An 18768-nucleotide genomic window follows, 5' to 3' on the forward strand; every position below is an offset into this window, starting at 1 on the left:
AGTCTGACTCCAGAATCTATAAGCTTCATACACTGGATCTCCTGACACAAAATATAGTGAGGAAAAAGCCCTAGTTCTCCATTCAGTTACCACAGTGGATGAAAAACCTTGCAGCCTGACCCATAAACCCAAAGAGCTCATAACCTTAAAGCCTCATCACCCATTACTGCTGGCACAGTACCTGAAATACGCAGTCTTTGTCAGTGCTGATTTTGCAAAAAAGAAAAACCAATCTTAGGCAAAAACAGAAAAATAAAGAACATTCAAGTGGGCTTTTCAGTTTACAAAAAAAATCATAATCTTTAGGGCACATATAGGCCTGGCAACCAGGCACACATCAATGGTTAAAATATTCAAGAAAGTTTATAATAAATAAAAGAACACATTTGCAAAAATTGCCAAATAATGGCCCTGAATCAAGGCCAGCAGTTTTCTGAAGTCATTGGTTTCAAGCAGAAGCCTAAAGTGGTATCTTTCTGTGGTCTCTTGGCCATTTCAGAACTTTAGAAATGTAGTGATCAATTCATTAGAAAGAAACGATTCACCTCCTATTCCATGAGCCCACACCCACAGGCCTGAGGGAGAGGAAGCCGTTTCCCCAGAATTTCACTGCCATCAGGGGAACATCCATGAGCAGCCACTCTGTACCATTCCACCGCCCTGGGAACCTCAGCTCTGAGGAACCCAGATGCCTAACCCAACCCCCTGCACTGAGGGGTAGGGCAGCCAACACAGGAAACACCCAAGACTCAGCAACTGGATGATTTGGAGGAACACAGAAAAATGTCAGAATGAAGGAGCAGGGGCAATCTCGGACCTCCAGCCCACCCAGAACAAGTCCAGAAGACACAGACACAAAAGAATTAGAAGTCACACACCTGAAATTTCTGAAATGATAGCAACGGAGGTAAGGAAACAACTTAGTGTTTATATTGTTTGATTAATTTTGCATGTCTATATCTCACCCAGAACAAGTTCAAGAGATACAGACATAGAGGAAATTTAGCCACAGCTGAAATTTCTGAGATGATGGAAACTAAAGTAAAGAAACAACTTAGTGCTTAGGCTGTTTGATTGACTTTGCATGCCTTTGGTGATCTGGGCATCTATTCAGAGGATAGTAACTTGTATTACAGTAACTATGGTTGATATCCGATTGCCTTATTTTGAAATCCAATATCATTCTTGTTGTTTTGTTTTGTTTTGTTTCATTTTGTTTTATTCTCTTTAAAATAAAAAAATTACTAAATAAATTCATTCATTCCTACATACATATATTAGTTTCTACTGCTATCAACCAGGAATTGTGCAGGTACCAGTCACCCTGAAATGAGAGAAACAGACATAGCTCTGTCTTCAGAGGACTTACAGTCCTTATACTAAACCTGGGTGATAACCAAAGAGAACAATATCTCCTTGCAAGAACAAGTATTTCAGGATAATTCAAGGGCAGGTGACCAGCAGTAAGCCTAGTCCTTACTGACAGTATAAACTGAATCCATTTTCCCCTTTGTAGATGATAAAAATACTTTTTTCACAAGCTTGTGAGTCACACTTCTTCATTTAATAAATATTACTGATGTTTGCTGTGTTCAGGACTGGGAAGTAAACAATAAATTACAGTCTCTGGATTTTGGAAGTTCATTTCAGGGATACAGACATTAATTTACTGAGAAATTTCTTGTTTGATCCCCAGAAACTATTTGGCACATAGTAGATCTACATAATGAATATTTGTTTTTATTTTTAATCTTTTTTTATTTTGAAGAGAATAAAACCAAATGAGATCAAAAAATGGAGTCAGTCAAGACAAAAGGATGGACATAGTACATGACTTAAAAACAAAATATGAGGTGCTTAACAATGGTTACCATAATGCCTCTTGTTATCTTCAAAAGAATTGCCCATATCATCAGACATAATAAAATTAAACAAAACAGTACAGAACAAAACCAAGAAAAACAAAGTATTGGAGACATTATAGGACTTCAAAAGAAGATAATAGTCAAACCAGAATGGGTATCATAGTGAATCTTATTGTCTTCAAAGTAGATGCCTATACCCTCAACTTGATACTATCAGACAAAACAGAATAGAATAAAATCAGTGAAAGTAATACAGGGCTTCAAATCAAGTTAATAGGAAATCAAAAATGGTCACCATAGTATATCCAGCTATTTTAGGAATAGCTGTCCATGTCATCAAATCTAGTACAAATAGGAAAACTGGAACAGAATAAAACCAGTCTAAACAGAGCAATGAAAACAATGTGGGCTTCAAATCATGATGCATGATTAACAATGTCCTCTGTCTTCCCTTTTTAGACAATTCCTCCATTTCACTTTCCCAGGATGCATTGTACATTTTGTATACCACTAACTCCTTTAGTTTTTAAATTAGGGAGGCAACCCACTATTCACCTAAGTGATTCTAAAGCTTTTTACCCCGAGCATGATCCCAACTCATACCCATTTACCTACAAAAGCCTCAAGGTTTTCTTTCATTATAGCTGAGTAGCTTTCCATTGTATAAAAGTGTCATGGATTTCTAGCCAATGTGCAGCTGATAGACAAGCCATGCCCACTTTTTTCTGGTTCCCTGTCACACAGAGCATTGTTTTCTCATCTTTGACTTTCAGTCTATAAACCTTGTTTCAGGTTAATTATATTTCTTATATAGAGCATATTGACGGACCCTATCTCCTGACCCACTCTGCTTGTTTCTTTCCATTGGTGAATTGAGGCCATCAATGTTAGTGATTATGGCCAACCTCCTCTGCCTCATCTCTGTCATGCTATTTTTCTGCCATTGGTTGTCTACTTTTCCCCTTCATTCCACTGTCTGCCCTGTTCAGTGAGCCCCTTCTACCACTGTTCCTGAAACCATAGTCTTTTTTTCTCTCTCTCTAGAATGTCCTTCAGTATTTTTTGTAGTGCTGGATTGGCAGTCATGAACTCCCCCAGTTCCTCTTTGTCGTGGAAACATCTTGTTTCTGTTAATTTTGACAGGTAGTTTTGCAAGGTACATCAATCTGGGTTGGTTATTTTCTTTCAGGATTTGGAATACTTCACTCCATGCTTTTCTTGATTTGATTGATGGTTTGTGTCAAGAATTTTGTTGTGATTCTGGGGACTGGGCATTTAGCTCAGCGGCATAAGCACCTGCCTTGCAAGCAGGCAGTCGTGAGTTCGATCCCTGGTACCGATAAAAACGAAAAAGACAAAAAAAAAAAAAAAAAAAAAAAAAAGAAGAATTTTGTTGTGATTCTGATAGGTTTTCCTTTATAGGTGATCTCTTTCTTTTCTCTGATAGCTTTTTTTCTGTTCTAGTGTTGACTTTCTGGGATCTTGATTATTACATGTCTGGGTATAGATCTATTTTGCTTGTAGCTGGCTGGATTTCTATATGCCTCATATATCTGAATATCATTCCCTTTTCCTATGCCTGGGAAGTTTTCTTTAATTATTTCTGTAAATAGTCTTTGCATTTCATTTGTGTTTACCCCTGCTTCTTAACTCACATTTTTTAATTCTTAAGTTATAGATCCTCTTGTCATCTTCTAGCCCTTGTATTGTTACTTCCTGGTTTCTTGTTATTTTTAAGAGATCTTTCCTTTCACAATCGCAAGACGCAAACCTGTATTCAAGATCTGATCATCCATCTTTAGTTTCTTTCAAGCAGTTTTGCCAGCTTTCAATGGAGTTTTTAATTTCCTGGTAATCTCTTTGAATACTTCATATATTCTAAGTTTTTTTAATATTCTTCATCAAAGGTTTCCTTCCTTTTTCTATGCTCCTCTATTCTTCCATCTGTGTCTTCTTTAGAGGTGCTCAGCAATTCTTTTATTATGTTTCTTGTATCTTCTCTTACCAGTAATAGAATTTCTGTTCTAAGTTCTTTTATAGCTTCATGAAGTTGTTTCTTTATTTTAATTGCTATTACTTCAGAAACTGCAGGTGTGAGACTCCCAATCTCTTCTGTGTTTACATCTCCTGAACCAGTACTGCTTGGGTTGGAGGCCAGAGACTAACTTTTGCTTCTTCTGCTTGTCATGTTCCTGGCTTCTTCCCGACAAGTGGGTAGTGAGTTCCCCGGAACTTCCTGTATTGGTTACAATTACTCTGAAGCATGTTGGTTAGGGATTCCTGCTGTTTGCTGCTTTTCCCAGTCTGCTGGTGACTACTGGAGTGTAAACAGGAGTGAGGCAGGCTGGCCCCTCCCTTCCAAACTGATTAACTACAGGAAGTCTTCACCATGTTAGTATGTGCTAAGCAGGTGGGGTTGGTTAGGGATAGCTTTAGGGAAACCTTGGTGGTGGCTATTGGACCACATACAGGGGTGGGACTCAGTCCAAGCAACTTCCACCAATCTGCTCTGTGCTAGGAGTGGCTGAGTGAAGCCAGCTGCAGTTCTGGTTCTCGGCTTATCCTGCCCATCTCCAAAATGGTGCCCAGCCAATTGCTCACTCCTGCAGGAGGATTGAATCCCTCACACTCACTGCCAGCCAGTGCAATTCTCTGGTCTGCTGCTCCCTTCCACCACCATGTCTCCCTGCCCAGGCCTTCAGGCTTGCCTGCCACCAGCTTCACTGTGCCCATGCATCTTGGGATCCTAACAGTACTTCCCTCACAGTGGGACCAGCTCCAGTGAAAGCACCATCAGCTGTCAACTTCTGTTTACATTTTTCTTTCTTTGTTTTTTTATTCTCTCTGTAGGCTTCAATTCTCTCTTTAAGTTCTTCCTGGTTCAAGGAGACTCACTTCTGTCTTCTCCAGAATGCTATCTTCCAGCACCTGGAATGTTTCTCTCAGAGAGATTGTTTACTGTGCTGCTTACTGTTCTGTCATCTTCCCAGACTTCTACATGAATATTTGTAATAGGAAAATATTTTTTAAAATATCACAAATCTGTGTGTTAAGTATAGGACAGATAAGAATAAATATTCAACATTCACCCATTTAAAATGACCTATTGAGCAGCTACTCTGTGCCATCATTACATTAGGCTCCATTGAATTTTTGCCCTGATGGAGTTTCATTCTATTGGAGAAAAGCAGATAACAAGAAAGTAGGTAAATTAATATGTGAATTAGTCTCAAGTGGTATTAGGTACAATGAAGAAAAATACAGCAAAATAAGAAATCAGAGAATGCTTAGGGTGGGAACTGTTGAATCATGTTAAGCTTGCACTGAGGAAACAAGCAATTCCAGCATCTCAGCATTGTAACACAGCTATGTATTTACTCTCACAAGGCTTGTGTGGATGTGAGCTAAAGCTTGAATGGTGAGTTCTTTTCACTCGGGCTTCTGGACTCAGCTTGCAAGTTCTTTCTTTCCTGCAGGTGTCCCCGTATCCACCAAGTGAGTTAGAAACCCCTGTTGTGAACTCTACACAATGCTACTTGGGGATCACCAATTTGCAAGGCTGCCACCTAGACAGACAGGGAATGACAGTAACAGCTTCCTCAGAAAGTCATACTGAGAATTCAAGGAAGAATGCATGTCAAGTGACAAAACATAGGTACACATATTTGGTGCTGGGATTTGAACCTGGAGCTTCACACAGGCTAAGCGTACTCTCTACCACTGTGCTAGATCCCCAGTCCTGTAAGGATAATATTTAAATATATACTATCATTAAGAGTCTTATCCAAGTCAGAAAAAGGTTGGCAGAAAACTTGGGAAGAAAATGTGTAATGACAGAAGATATTCAAATTGTGACCAGAAGAAAAAAGGAAGACAGAATTAAACTCTATTAAGCACTAACCAGGTGATTGACACTTTCAGACCCTTTAAATCATGTGTTTTATTCACTTCTCACAACCGTCTCTAAAGAGTGAATTAGACACTATTGTCTTCATTTTTCAAAACCTGAATTTCAAAAAGTTCAGGAATTTTCTCAAGATCATATAGCTCCTAAGTGATGTTTTTATCCCTCACTCTAAAAAACCTATTATTGTACCATTCCAGCAAAAGTATTCCCAAATGTTACTGATATTCTCAATACTCAATCATTAATCTCTCCAAAAGTGCATCTCAAGTCAGTTCTCTCCACTCAACAGCAATTCATTTTAGGATGAAGGGTGGTTCCTATTAAAGACACAAGAAAATGGTAAGAAAGTCTCAAAAAGCCATAACACAAAACCTCTAAACTCCGAGTCTTTATTTGCTCATCTGAAAAATGATGATAAACATCCCTACAAAATCACTATGAAGATTAAATGAGATTATAGATGGGAAAATATCCAGTATCATGATTATTTTTTACTCTGAACCTGCAAACCAGCCCTAGTAAAATAACTTGGAAATCCTTAATGTCAGAAAACATTGAAATGATAATCTAACTTCTCGTGGCCATGGTTGCTTTTGTAGATATAAGAAAATGTTTCTTTGAGCAAATAATTTTGGAGAAATAAACAAAGCAAAAGAGTTTATCTTTCTTTTGCTGGGTAAAGCATAAACAGAAAGACCACAGAGCCTGAATTCATTTCATAACGCAATATCCTAAATTTCTTATACTCACCTGTAGAAGAAAGTGTTTTCCTTTAACTGTGTGCATGTAAGTGGGTGAAAGAGGAAAAGGAAGGAAGGAAGGAAGGAAGGAAGGAAGGAAGGAAGGAAGGAAGGAAAGAAGGAAGGAAGGAAGGGAGAAAGAAAGACGAAAATATGAAGAAGGGAGGTATGGAAAAAAGGGAGAAAAGAGACCATATAAACTGAATTTTAAAAAATAAAATATATTGAGCTTGTTTCTTTTTAAAATCTACTGTTATTTGGGATTAAGGCAAGAATCTTAACAGATATCAAAAATATCTCCCAGAGGTACAAAATCAGTGTTTTTATAGTTGCCTGATAATCATCACCTGTAAAGCTGAATTGGTCATGGGATGGAGGAATCTTTATTTTCACAAGCACTCCAGTTTATTCTTTAGATCAAGCAAAATCAGGAAACACTATTCAAATACCATTCAACTTGCAAATTTCAGGATGTTTCACCTTCCAGTGATTTTAGTTAATTTTAACCTAAAGAATTTTTGGCCAATGCAACCACCAAGTCATTAGATCATCCCCTAATGTGACTGATAATTTATTTTTTTAAAGAGAAAATGCTGCTATAATTAATTTTAATAGATTACTGCTACAAATTGGAAACTGTTTTCCTCTCTGAGCAATGAAAACAGTATTCTGATGATTGTGAAAGGGGGAAATCCCACTTTGGGGAAGAGAAACTGACCCCATAAGCCACCTTGGCCAGGTGATATACATCAGGCCCTGACAACGAGACAGGTGGCCGGCACTTTGGTGACTCCTGTTAGTGAACAGTGCCACAAAGCCAGAGAGGTGTCAGCAAGAATGGGGCAGAAAAAAACAAAAGAGGTGAAGAAATCATAAACAAGAGAACTAATTCAAGCCAATGAACCTTTATATAATGGAAAAAGATTGATAAGGCCCATTTACAAACATCTCCCTTAACTTTCAGAACTCTGCAAGGTAAGTTATGCCCACTGTACGGACACGCTCAGACTGGTATTCAAACTGTCAGTGGATACTTGGTTTTTCAGTCCAGGATTCGGGCTCTTTTCAACACAGAGAGCTGCATCTGCTAAAAGGAAGGAATTTGTAGGATGGAATAACTCGAATGGAATAAGGAAGGCAATTGTTATTAGCCAAATGGAAGTAGAAGAGAAAAAATGAAAACTCTTGGCCAGAAGTCAAGAGAGAGAGCATCAGAGAGCAGAGAGGAAAAATGATCAGTGACAGCAAATCTGCATCCCCTAAATATGGAAAAGGTTCCAGAGTGAGAGGATGCCCAGACACACCAACACTTAAAGGCCTTTGGCAAACATAGAACATTCCCTACATTCCTCCACAGAGCTGCAAAGGGACAGAAGTCTGCAAGGTCACAAAGGGTCCACAGCCAATTATGGTGCCCACTGGTCTGAAGACCACAGATCAAAGTAGAGACCCAGGACTGTCTAGATTCTGGGACTTGGGGGCTCCTCCATGTTCACCCCTCCATGCCCTGGCCATGGTTCTGATCTAGGTTTCTTCATTTACCCTTGGTCCTTGTCCCTGGCCTCTCCTGTTGTCTACAAAACATCATTTTAAATCTCATCTTTAGGAACCAATGTGATTCCTCCAGTAAATTCAGTCAGTTACTCAGTTTATGCCTGAGATAAGTGTTGCTGCTAACTCGTCTAGTGTGAGGGTCAGACTGCCTGAGTTCCATACCCAGAGCCTCTTCCACTAGCTGTGAGTACTTAAGAAAACCACTTGTTCTCTGTGAACTTGCTCTGTAAAAAACGGAGAATGCTGTTTCTTTTGCACCTGCTTCATAGGTGAAACACTTAGCGTATCTATGTCATATGTGATCCGTAACTGGTAGCTTTTGTCATTGGCATCTAAAACACCAGCCCTTGGGGATAGAATTGGATTGCTTGCCAGCTCATCCTGCCTGAGGATCACCTGGAAAAAGGGCGAATCCCAGCCAACACAAGAAGACTCCAGGACACCATCCACTGGGTTTTCACTCATCTTTGAGGCGTCTGAAACAGTTGTAAGTGCTGGGAAATCTGGGTGTTTAGTGTGCTGCCCCAAGTGATATTTACTGACAGGTAATTTGAAAAAGAACTTAATATTGTATGTCATTTGAGGAATCCCCACACTGATTTCCACAGTGGGGATACTGTGAGAGTGAAAGGGAAAGAAAGTGCTCGAAAGGAAAGAACAACTGGGATAGGGGAAAGGAGGAAAGAAAGAAGGGAGATTATATCTGTGTGTGTGTGTGTGTGTGTGTGTGTGTGTGTGTGTGTGTACAAAATAGATAACTATACTACTGATCTCTGTTCATTCATCAAAAAGAACAGTTTGTGCTGTCATTGTTTGATCATTTTTAATACCTAAATCTTATAATCTGAATACTTACTTTGAAGATAACAATGCACAATGTATTCACTAGTATTAATTTCCTATTGTTTTGCTTTTAAATTCTGTATCTTTTTGTTGTTATTTTGTTTTCAAAATAAAAAATGTTGTATGTCTTGTATCAGTCACAGTGCCATTACTAAGACAAAATGCAAGACACCTTCAAGTTTAAGGAGGAAGGTTTATCTGGTTCACAGTTTCCAGTGATTTCAGTCCAAAGTCAGATGATTCCAAGGCAAAAACGAGCATGATGGGAGGACACACTGAGGAAAGCCATTCATCTCATGGCAGCCGGGAAGCAGAGAGAGAGGAGGCAGGAGAGCGGGGCCAAGAATGCATCCTCCTGTATCACATCACCTGTGTTAGTTACTTTTCTCATTTCTGGGACAAAACACCTAATGCTCAAAGTTAAGGGTGAGAATGTTTACTTAGTTTACAGTTTGTAGAGGTTTCAACCCATAATCAGCTAGCTCTAAGGTGGTGTGGTATGGCAGAGGGCTATCACAGAGGAAAAATGGTTCATGTGGGCAGAGGCAGCAAACAAGCAAGAAATGACCACAGCTCTTTCTGTCATTTGTGTATTATCCAAACCACCCACCCTTAGGGTGGGTAGCAGTCACACCTTTAATCCCAGTGCCTCAATCCGAGCATTGCACCATCAATCAGTCCCAGTGTCCCCAGCCACCTCTGAAAGAGTCCCACCTATGACTGCATGAGGCTGTGGGGGACATCTAGAAGCAACCCTTAACACCACCAGCGACCTGTTTCCAGCCAGGTCCCACCTCCTAGCAGCCCATTTAGCTACTGCACCCATGAATGGATGACTCCATGTTAAGTATAAGGTCCTCATAGTAACAGCCACCTTTCAAACACATGAGACTTCGGGGCAACAGATTAGCCCTGAACCATTGCACTTCTGGAGGTAAGGGCTGCTCGTTCAGAGGGTGTTTTGTTCTTTTCAGTTTACTTTCCAATAACGGAGGCTGAGGCTTTCTCCTCAAGGCTTGAGATGTTGGACCATTTTGACAGTCTCTTGAAAAGCTGGAAGCAGGAATTAGAGTGAGCTGGTCTGGATGGTGAAGAAGTGAAGCAGTGGTCCAGAAAGAGACAGATGAGGTGGCTACAGTGGTCCCTGAGGTCTAACTGATGCCTTACCTCCACGTGCATGAGGAGCTTCTCCATCCATATTCCAAGTTCTTCTCTGGGTATAAGAAAGCTCCAATACATTGTATTTACAAGGGTCCAACCAAGAAAAAAGAAAACCTATGCAAGGGGTGTCCCAGGTGATCACCAAGCTACATGTAGTACATCACCATTCTGATCGTCCCTGGTTATGTCAAAAATCCCAGAATTCTGGGAAGTAGAGGCAGGAGAATGACACGTTTGAGACCAGCCTAGGCAACTTAGTAGTTTAGTGAGACTCTCTCCAAGAAAACTAAAAAGAACTTGGGCTGTAGTCCAGTGTGGAAGCTCTAGATTCAATTCCCAGTGCCAAACAAAAAGACATCTCATTCTCATTTAATCCTCAATACAATTGCAGCAAGTAGGCGCTTTCAGGCCCATTTCACAGATGTAGAAACTGTGGCTCACAAAAGTGATAAGAATATTCAGGGAGTAGTTACCATAGTAGCAAGGCAAACCTAAATATATCTGTATTTATAACATTATACCAATTTACCCAAAAACTGAGGCCAACAGCCTTCTTCTAACGGCAGAATCATTCGTGATTCCTTGCGTGCCTGAATCTAGAGTATGTTTATTTGCACCTCCTTGGTTCCTGGCACTGAGCCTGGATTTCAGGCAGCAAAGATGCCTGGGCCACAGGTCATCACTGCAGGACTTCCAGTGCATGTGGATTGTTAACAGCCACAGTCTCTGGGGTGTACTTCTTCCCCATGTCACAGCTCCAGAATGTTCTTCATGGTGGGATCAGGGGTCTCAGCTTTCTCCTGAAGTCCCTCCATACCAGTGACCTTCCAGTTGCTCAGATAAGAAGACAACCAAGAACATTTCGTAGAGCATGGAGCAGCCAGGCCTAGGTGTGGCAAGCATCGTTTCTAATCAAGGATTCCCAGAAAGGTGGGGGCGGGACTCCATGCGTGTAGGACACTGAGAGAGGTCCTACAGAGATCACAGGACATAGAGCACTGAGCAGCTACATAGAAGGGACCAGAACCTGGACTCCAATGAAACAGGTAGCTTGCCACATATCAAAGGTCAAAGAAGATGAGGACTCATGTCCAGAAAGGTTAGCCAAATAACTAACCAACTAAGCCTTGACCCCATGGCCAGGCTCTTAGCCTCTGCCCTGCCACTCTGCAGCTCTGGGGTCTATTTCCAGTGCCTCCCTGCTCCAGCAGCTACTGCTCTTCCCAAAGTGCTCCCTCCCCATCACAACATCGCACCCTTCTCCTGCCAGCCCGAGCCCAGGTACAAGCTCCTCTAGGCAGCCTCTTGGAGTAACTACCAGTGAACCCCTTGCGTTATGTTTGGGGACAGAGTACGGGCCCCTCAGAACCTCGTAGGAGGCCAGGTACAGCTCTGTGGCTCAGAATGAATGAATGAAGTGACCCAACCACACCCTTAACACCCACAGCGCCCAGCTCGGCTCTGGGGAGTCCTGGCACTGCACCTCTGCAAACCACACCGCCCTGAGTTCTGTCCCTCTCAAGCTCTGCCCTCTCCCTCCCTTCCTCCCTCCGTCCCTTCCTCCCTCCATCCCCTTCTCTTTTGTCTTTTCTTTCCCTTTTCCTTACTCACTTTTGGTCCCGTTATCTCTTTTCCTTTCCTTTATTTTTTGCCTTTCTTTTTCTTTCTCTTTTTCTTCTTTTTAACTTTGCCTCTTACTTTTCCTTTCTTTCTCATTTTCTCTTTTCTTCTTTTGTTTTCTTTTTCTTTCCTTTTATTTTTCGCTCTGTGCCTTTTTCTCTCTCTCATTCTTTCCTTCTCTCACTTCCTTTCTTTTCTCCTTGCTTTATTTTTCTGTCTTTCCTTTCCTTCTCTCTTTCCCTTTCTTTTTCTCTTTTTCTCCATCTCGCTTTCCCTTGTCTCTTTCCCTTTCATCTTGCTTTCTCTTCTTCCTTTTCTCTTTCTTCCCTTTATCTCCCTTTCCCTTTTTCTCTTCTCTTTTCTTCTTCCTCTGTTTTCCTCTTATCTTTCACACAAGCATAAACACCTCACAGAATCAAATTCCTTCTAATGAGAAATCTCTTTCTTAAAATAACTTTCTAACATTTACAATGTTTCTCTGACATACTTACTACCCTTAAACTCACCTTCCTGCACACATGTGAACCTACATGTGCATGCACACGTGTGCATACATTCCCTGTAATCACAGGCTGAGGCTCTAGGGGAGGAGCCGGGAGTGTCACTCGTATCACCTGTCACCATGACCATTTCTGGTCAGTTACCCCATTTCCTTTTTCTCTTGCCTGGCCATGGCCCACAGTGGGCTGCAAATTATTTGAATCCAACTAATGACCTTTCAGTTAGACTCTTTCCCTCCTGCTCACCGCTGTCCCTCCCAATCCTATGGCTCAAAATTTGCTGTAGACACAGAGGACCCACAGCAGCAGGGGCCACCGCTGCTGGGGCTTCTCTGAGGAATAGGACATCCACATTTCTGAATATGTACAGTTCAATTCCAAGTTCCTCCAAGGCTGGACTACTTCTCCAGCCTTGCATCTTCTCAGTAAAACATCCCACAGTTTATCTTTGTTCAATGGCAATTCTGTTGAGTCTCAGAACCCTGGATGAAGCTCAAAGCTGAACCGCGACCCAAAAGTGCTCTGGACCCCAGTTGTGATGAACCTATGGCACGTGTGGCTACAGTGGGCTGTTTGTTCTCACTGAAAGCTCTAAAAGATTCGCCATCTCTGCTTAGTTCATGGCCCACCTTCAACCTAGACAAGTTCTGAGGTTAAAGTTCCTTTGAGGGAAGTTGGCCTAGAAAGAAGTATGTGGCATCTTCCTTCCTCTCCAAGGCTGGGGTGGGGAAGTCCTAGCTCTGCCTCAACCCACAGGGCTGCCTGTGATGGAGGTGTAAAGGGACAGCTGTACAGGGGTCAGCTTCACCCCTACATCAGTTGAGGCGAAAGTGTAGGTTTCCCCATGGTTGAAGCAGACTTCACTGCCATCCTGGCTAACCTGCAGCCATCCTGGAGGGGCCCAGTGCAAAGGGCAGGGGCGGGCTGGAGAGTGCAGCAGGAAGTGTGGAGCTTCTCCCCCTGAGCGCCACCAGCCAGGAAGGCAGCACCCACACTGGGACCTGTGCAGCAACAGAGTCCCAGGCTCGAAGGACGCAAAGTATCTCCTACTGCACGGCACAGCTGCCACACAGCACATCTCAGACCCAGCTGCACCAGCAGCTGTAAGATTGCCCTCTTACCCCTCCTCACCATCCACACACACAGGTGAAGCTGGGCGTGGTGGCACAGGCCTATATCTCAACCCTGAGGGAAGCCGAGGCCAGAGGACCACAAGGCTGAGGCCCACCTGAGCAACTTACTGAAGCCCTGTCTCAAAATAAAAAAGAAAAAGGGCGGGGCATGTAGCTCAATGCACAAGGAAAAGAGAGGAGAGAGGTGAGTAGCAAAAGCTAGGAGGCAGAGTGAAAGAGAAAAAGGCAAGAAGGTAAGTCTGGGGTTGCCTTAAACTGGAAATTAGACGACAAACAGCATTGGATGAGAGCGTGAAGTTCAAATTTAAATAGAATTGAACTTTTTATTATTACAAAAGTGAATCTGTTACAATACATAAAATTGCCAGAAAAACTAATAGCTCCCTTGGAGATATTCTCTAGGAATCAGAAAAGGGGCCTTAAAGAGCTGGTGTGAACTTTTATTGGAGGGGAGGGATTGCTTTTCGCCATGTCCATTTCAGGCAACACATGAGGCTACCCTTGTGGCTTGGATGCACTCAGATGTAAAGCAGCCTACAAAGTGGGGAGGGCTTGTTAAATGGGGAACTCCAGCCCAGCTTCCAGGTCTGGTCATCTACATTCTGCATGAGGACTCAGCTACTCAAAAGGATACACCAGTGAGGGTTCAAAGCTCTGAGGTCAAAGAACTTGAGAGCCAAGAAGAGCAGACAATAGGCAGGGGCCAGAAGAGGCCAAAAAGTATAAAATCATTTCCACCAAATTCATTGGAGTTTAGGGACAAACACCCACCCAAAGATGGAGCGAAAGCACCTGGAGGACACCCTGTAGAGTACAAGACAGATGCCAATCCTGGGAGGTGGGGTGTATTTAAGTGTGATGACTCAGTTCCTTGAGTTTTTTTTTTCCAGAAAACGTTGCCCTGCAACCTTCATCTTCTCTCTGCTAGGTTTCTGGGTTAAAATCCCTTTTGGTTTTCATAGCATCCCACCAATCTCTCTAATTCAGCCTAAAGTTCATGACTGCGTAATAGTCCCCTTCTTTTTCTAGCCCCTTCACTCAGCTTAAAATACAACCTGACAGCAGGATTTCAGTAGCTATTTTGAGAGGGATGCATGGATGGATGTATGGATGCATGGATGGATGGATGGATGGATGGATGGATGGATGGATGGACACACAGGTACCTTAAACTAGTTCCTGGCTACTGCACAGATCCAATGTTTAGTTAGTAACAAATAGACTTTAGCAGTTGATTTAGCAGACCAGGGGATAGATCAGAGACTTGGGAGAAGCAGCCACCTGGTGGATCCTAGGTTACATTCCCTCTCAGCATCATAGTGAAAAGGGAAAAGAGTACAGATGCCTTCTCATTCATGAGGAGCTCAGGACTTGGAGAAAGAAAGATCTGGAAGCCCTGTGGGAAATTACTGAGGAAGGCAGAACTCAGAGGAACAAGAGGGCAACTGATACTCTGCCTGTTCAGTGCTTCACAACTGACCTTGGAGTGTACGTAGCAGTGTCTGTCCCAGTGAAGGATTCCTTCTGCATTCAGTGACTCAGGGGTGACCATTCATCACTGGTGTCTGCCTCTGCTACACTATGACCTGAGGGGCCTCTGATCCAGCTCCCCCTGGGTCTGTCTCCCCTGAATTACAGCTACAGAAGAATAATGTCATTGGGGAACATATGCTAAGAACACCTTCCCAATAAAATTCTTTCCATTAGAAGGTGGTGTTAAATCAGAGCAAACGTGTGGAAATCAATGGGATACAGTGGATGCCAACTCCCGGAGCAACAAATCTCAACTCACATTTCTGTGCACACTCACACTACTGCGGAGAGGAAGGGGGACGAAGGGAGAATGGTCAGATGCCACACCCAGCCTAATTTCAGATCTCTCAGCCCCATGCCAAGATTCTGCCAAACCGTATGGCATCCAAGAGATGGGAATGGGATAGGGGAAAAAAGCATATGGCGAGTATGGGAGGGGTGGGGAGAAATTACACAAGAAACAGACTCGCTTTTCCAGGGGAGTGTGTTTCTGCATCAGACTGTTGAGGCAGAAATATGTTATTTGGAACAACAGCCCCCCAAAAATGTCCTGTGTGTTGCCTTTTAACACCAGCAAATGCGAGCTGGAGAGTGGGCCATGTCCAGCCTAGACCCCACACGTGCAAGGTGCAACATGAAACGGGTGCCCGCGGGGAAGGGAAGCCCAGGAGGCCAGGCCTCTTGGTGCTCTCACGGGCATCTGGCAGAAGTCACTTGATTACTTGATTTGAGACCCACACTTCATGTTTTGCAAGTATAATTTTTTTATTATTTATTTTGGGGGGTTAAAAAAAGTAGACACATAAAATTAAATTTTAGCATATTTTTAGTGTTCTTGCCAACTGTTATGGAAGGAGGGGTGCCAGATTTGGTTCTTTAAATTATGAGCTTTTAAAACGGTCATAAGGAATTTGAAAATAAAAGACAGCCATTGCTGAAAGCCACAAGTCTATTACCACTAGGTGGGGAAAAGCCACCCTAGGAATTTCAGAAGTGCAAGAAGATGGAGGTCAGAAAGAAATGGGTCAAACACTGCACAAGCTCACCGCAGCCTGTCTTTCCATATTTAACAGAAGACTAGCCCGTAAATCTACACCAGTTAGACACTGAATGCCCAAGGGCGTTCCTTGATTCAATAAGATATATGACATTGAGCAAGTCACCTTCTCTCAAAATTAATTAAGAGTTTTGGAGAAGTTTCAATCTGCCTGCCACTATGCTAAATTTCATAATTATGCACTTTTGAAAATCCTTATCACAACCGTGAGGATACGGGCAATTGTTTTTTCCAAATTCCAAGTGAGGAAACCGCGGCTCAGAAAAGTTTTCTAACGTTTCCAAGGTGATACTGTCTGAGCACATCATGACTATCAGATGACAGAGGGGCTGAATTGAGGGGGACAGAGCAGAGCCAGGCGACCAGCGGAGGATGAGAGAGCCAGGATGGGAGTGGAAGTCTGACCTTCAGGGCACCCTGCAGATTCCCAGAGCTGACGCTCAGGAAAGGTGGCCACGGTTCAAACACGGATGATGAAGATGAGAAGAAGGTAGAGGGGTCAGAGGAAAGGCTGATGGTGGTGAAGACTGACGTGCTGAGGATGAAGATGATACAGCAGTCATCTGAGCTCTTTCTATGTGCCAGGTCCTAAGAAGTCTCGGGCTTAGAAATCTTTTTCTTTCTTTCTTTCTCTCTTTCTTTTTTTCTTTCCTTCTTTTCTCTTTTTTTTTTCTTTCTTTTTTGTACTGGGGATTGAACTGAGGGCCTTAAAACTGAGTTACATCTCCTGCTAATTTTTCTTTTCTTGTTATCTTTTTTCTTTTTAAGAAAATTCTCACTAAGTTTTGCTTCCCAGGTGGGCTTGAACTTGCGATTCTCCTGCCTCAGACCCCCGAACTGCTGTGATTACAGGTGTGTAACGGCAGTGGGCTCTTAGCCAGCACATCTGACAGCCTTCCCAAGGCAGTGGGACCACAAGGCCCACATGCCACGAGGGAGACATTTGGCTAGAGGTCCAGGCAGGTACGAAACTCTGTGAGCATGACTTTGCCGTTTTCACTACAAACACATTCAAAGTGTGTTTGCTTTTTTACATTTTTGTTACTTTTGTTTCTGAACAGATGTTCACTTTATGAGCGCAAACTTGTAAACTTCCTCTTATGATTATTTTTCTGCAACTTCAATACTTGGTAAAGTATTCTGCTGGAGGGGGAAATCTTTATTCTCTTTTTGACTACACACTGTTAACTCTTGAATGCACCTGGAATTCATTTTGATGCATGGTAGTAATAAAACTTTAGATCCAGCTCACCTAGCTAACACTATTTCTGACAAAAGTCTCCTTATTGCCTCTTTCTGTACTTACTACTGCAAGATAAGGCATCCTTTTCTCAAGGCTGAAGTTTTCCAAATGCTTTTTTAATTACAGACAGTCCCCGAGTTCTGGTGGTACAACTTAAGATTTTTCAACTGCACAACGATGTGGAAAACGGTACGTCCTCAATAGAAATCATACTTTAAATTTTCTGTTGTTTTTTTTTTCCCCCTTTGGACAGGGTCTCTCGCTATGTCCCCCAGGTTGGTCTCAAACCCCTGAGAGGCTCAATTACCCTCCCTACCCCCTCTCCGACCTCCTGAGTAGCTGGGAGTGCAGGCAGAGGCCGGGTTCTTGATATTTATACTTTGAGTGCTAAGGAAACCACTGCCAAATCCAGGAAGCTGAAGATTTATATGTATGTTTTCTTTGAGAACTGCATAGCATTCACTTGCATACTTAGGTCACTAACCCATTTTGAGTTAATTTTTTTTATTTTTATATTTTGTGCAACAGGGGTTCGACTTCACTCGTCTGTATTCAGATACCAAATTATCCTTGCATCACTTGTAGCCTGTTTGAGTCTCTGTGTCCCTTAATAGCAAGAGAAAATAACTCAAAGCCTCAATTCATCTATCTCCTGGAGGTTCTGTGTCATTACCAGTGTTTTTAAGGACTCCTGCAGAGACGAAGTGTGTCTGTACTCTGTCATCTTTCATTCTGAACTTCTGCTCCTGAATTTCCCATCTCGCATGCTGCATGGCTCAGAAAGGGACACCCAGGAACTGCCTATGTTGCCAAAGGAATCTAATGAATGCCTCCTAATTCACTTCCCTCCTGAGGAGAGGAGCCAAGCAAGTCTGTCCTGTGCATGCACCCCAGCTGGGGCTACGTGTGTCCCCAGCTACCTTGCTGCTTGAGTCACTGCTGCTGGCACCAGAGAGCAGGTGCAAGCATCTGGGAAAGGCCAGGAACCCCAAAGGTGCCTGGATACCCACACTACTCAGGAGGAAACTCTAGGCAAGACCTCATTCATGTTGTAACTGTCCATTGCCAAGTGTCCATGGACTTCTGATTTCCTAATATTCTGCAAATCTGTAGCTAGATTGCTGTTCTGAGCTATACTTTTTATCTTAAAAATTTCAGAAGTTTGTTTTATAAGAATCAGTTCCAATAATTATTTATAAGTTTCACTGTTTTCTATTTTTAAGCTTGTTTCCTTATAATTTTCTCATAATTATCCTATTTATGCTTTTCAAAATTTAGTTTGCCATTCTTTTTAACTCCAATATTTACTACAAGTGTACCTATATATACATGCATACTATATATAGATACCACAAAACCTTTAAGCATATTTTCTGCCTTTATCTTTATAGATATTTATGAAGGTAGACACATCTGTGATTGAATATACATATTCTATAGACACTTAAAAGGCTGTGCTTCGGTTTGCATAGTATTACTAGAGTGATACTAATTAAACTATTTGGATCACTTTATCCTTAATTAAATTACTGTTTAATATTAATGGTGTCTCGAAGTTTGTTCTTTTCCTGTCTTATACTTACTTCCAATGGTTGTTTAACTATCTGCATGT

General features: G+C 42.2%; 1 non-coding gene across 1 annotated transcript; it reads left to right on the top strand.

Annotated features, from left to right (window-relative positions):
• The first annotated feature begins 405 nt into the window (after positions 1-405).
• LOC111757112 (small nucleolar RNA SNORA2/SNORA34 family) lies at positions 406-542 on the top strand. The gene has a single exon (XR_002791495.1). It is a non-coding gene; the product is annotated as a small nucleolar RNA SNORA2/SNORA34 family (small nucleolar RNA).
• Positions 543-18768: the final 18226 nt, after the last annotated feature.

This window comes from Cavia porcellus, unplaced genomic scaffold (genome assembly GCF_034190915.1).
Source record: "Cavia porcellus strain 051 isolate PalLab524CR breed Dunkin Hartley unplaced genomic scaffold, mCavPor4.1 scaffold_1, whole genome shotgun sequence".
In the NCBI taxonomy this organism is placed as follows: Eukaryota; Metazoa; Chordata; class Mammalia; order Rodentia; family Caviidae; genus Cavia; species Cavia porcellus.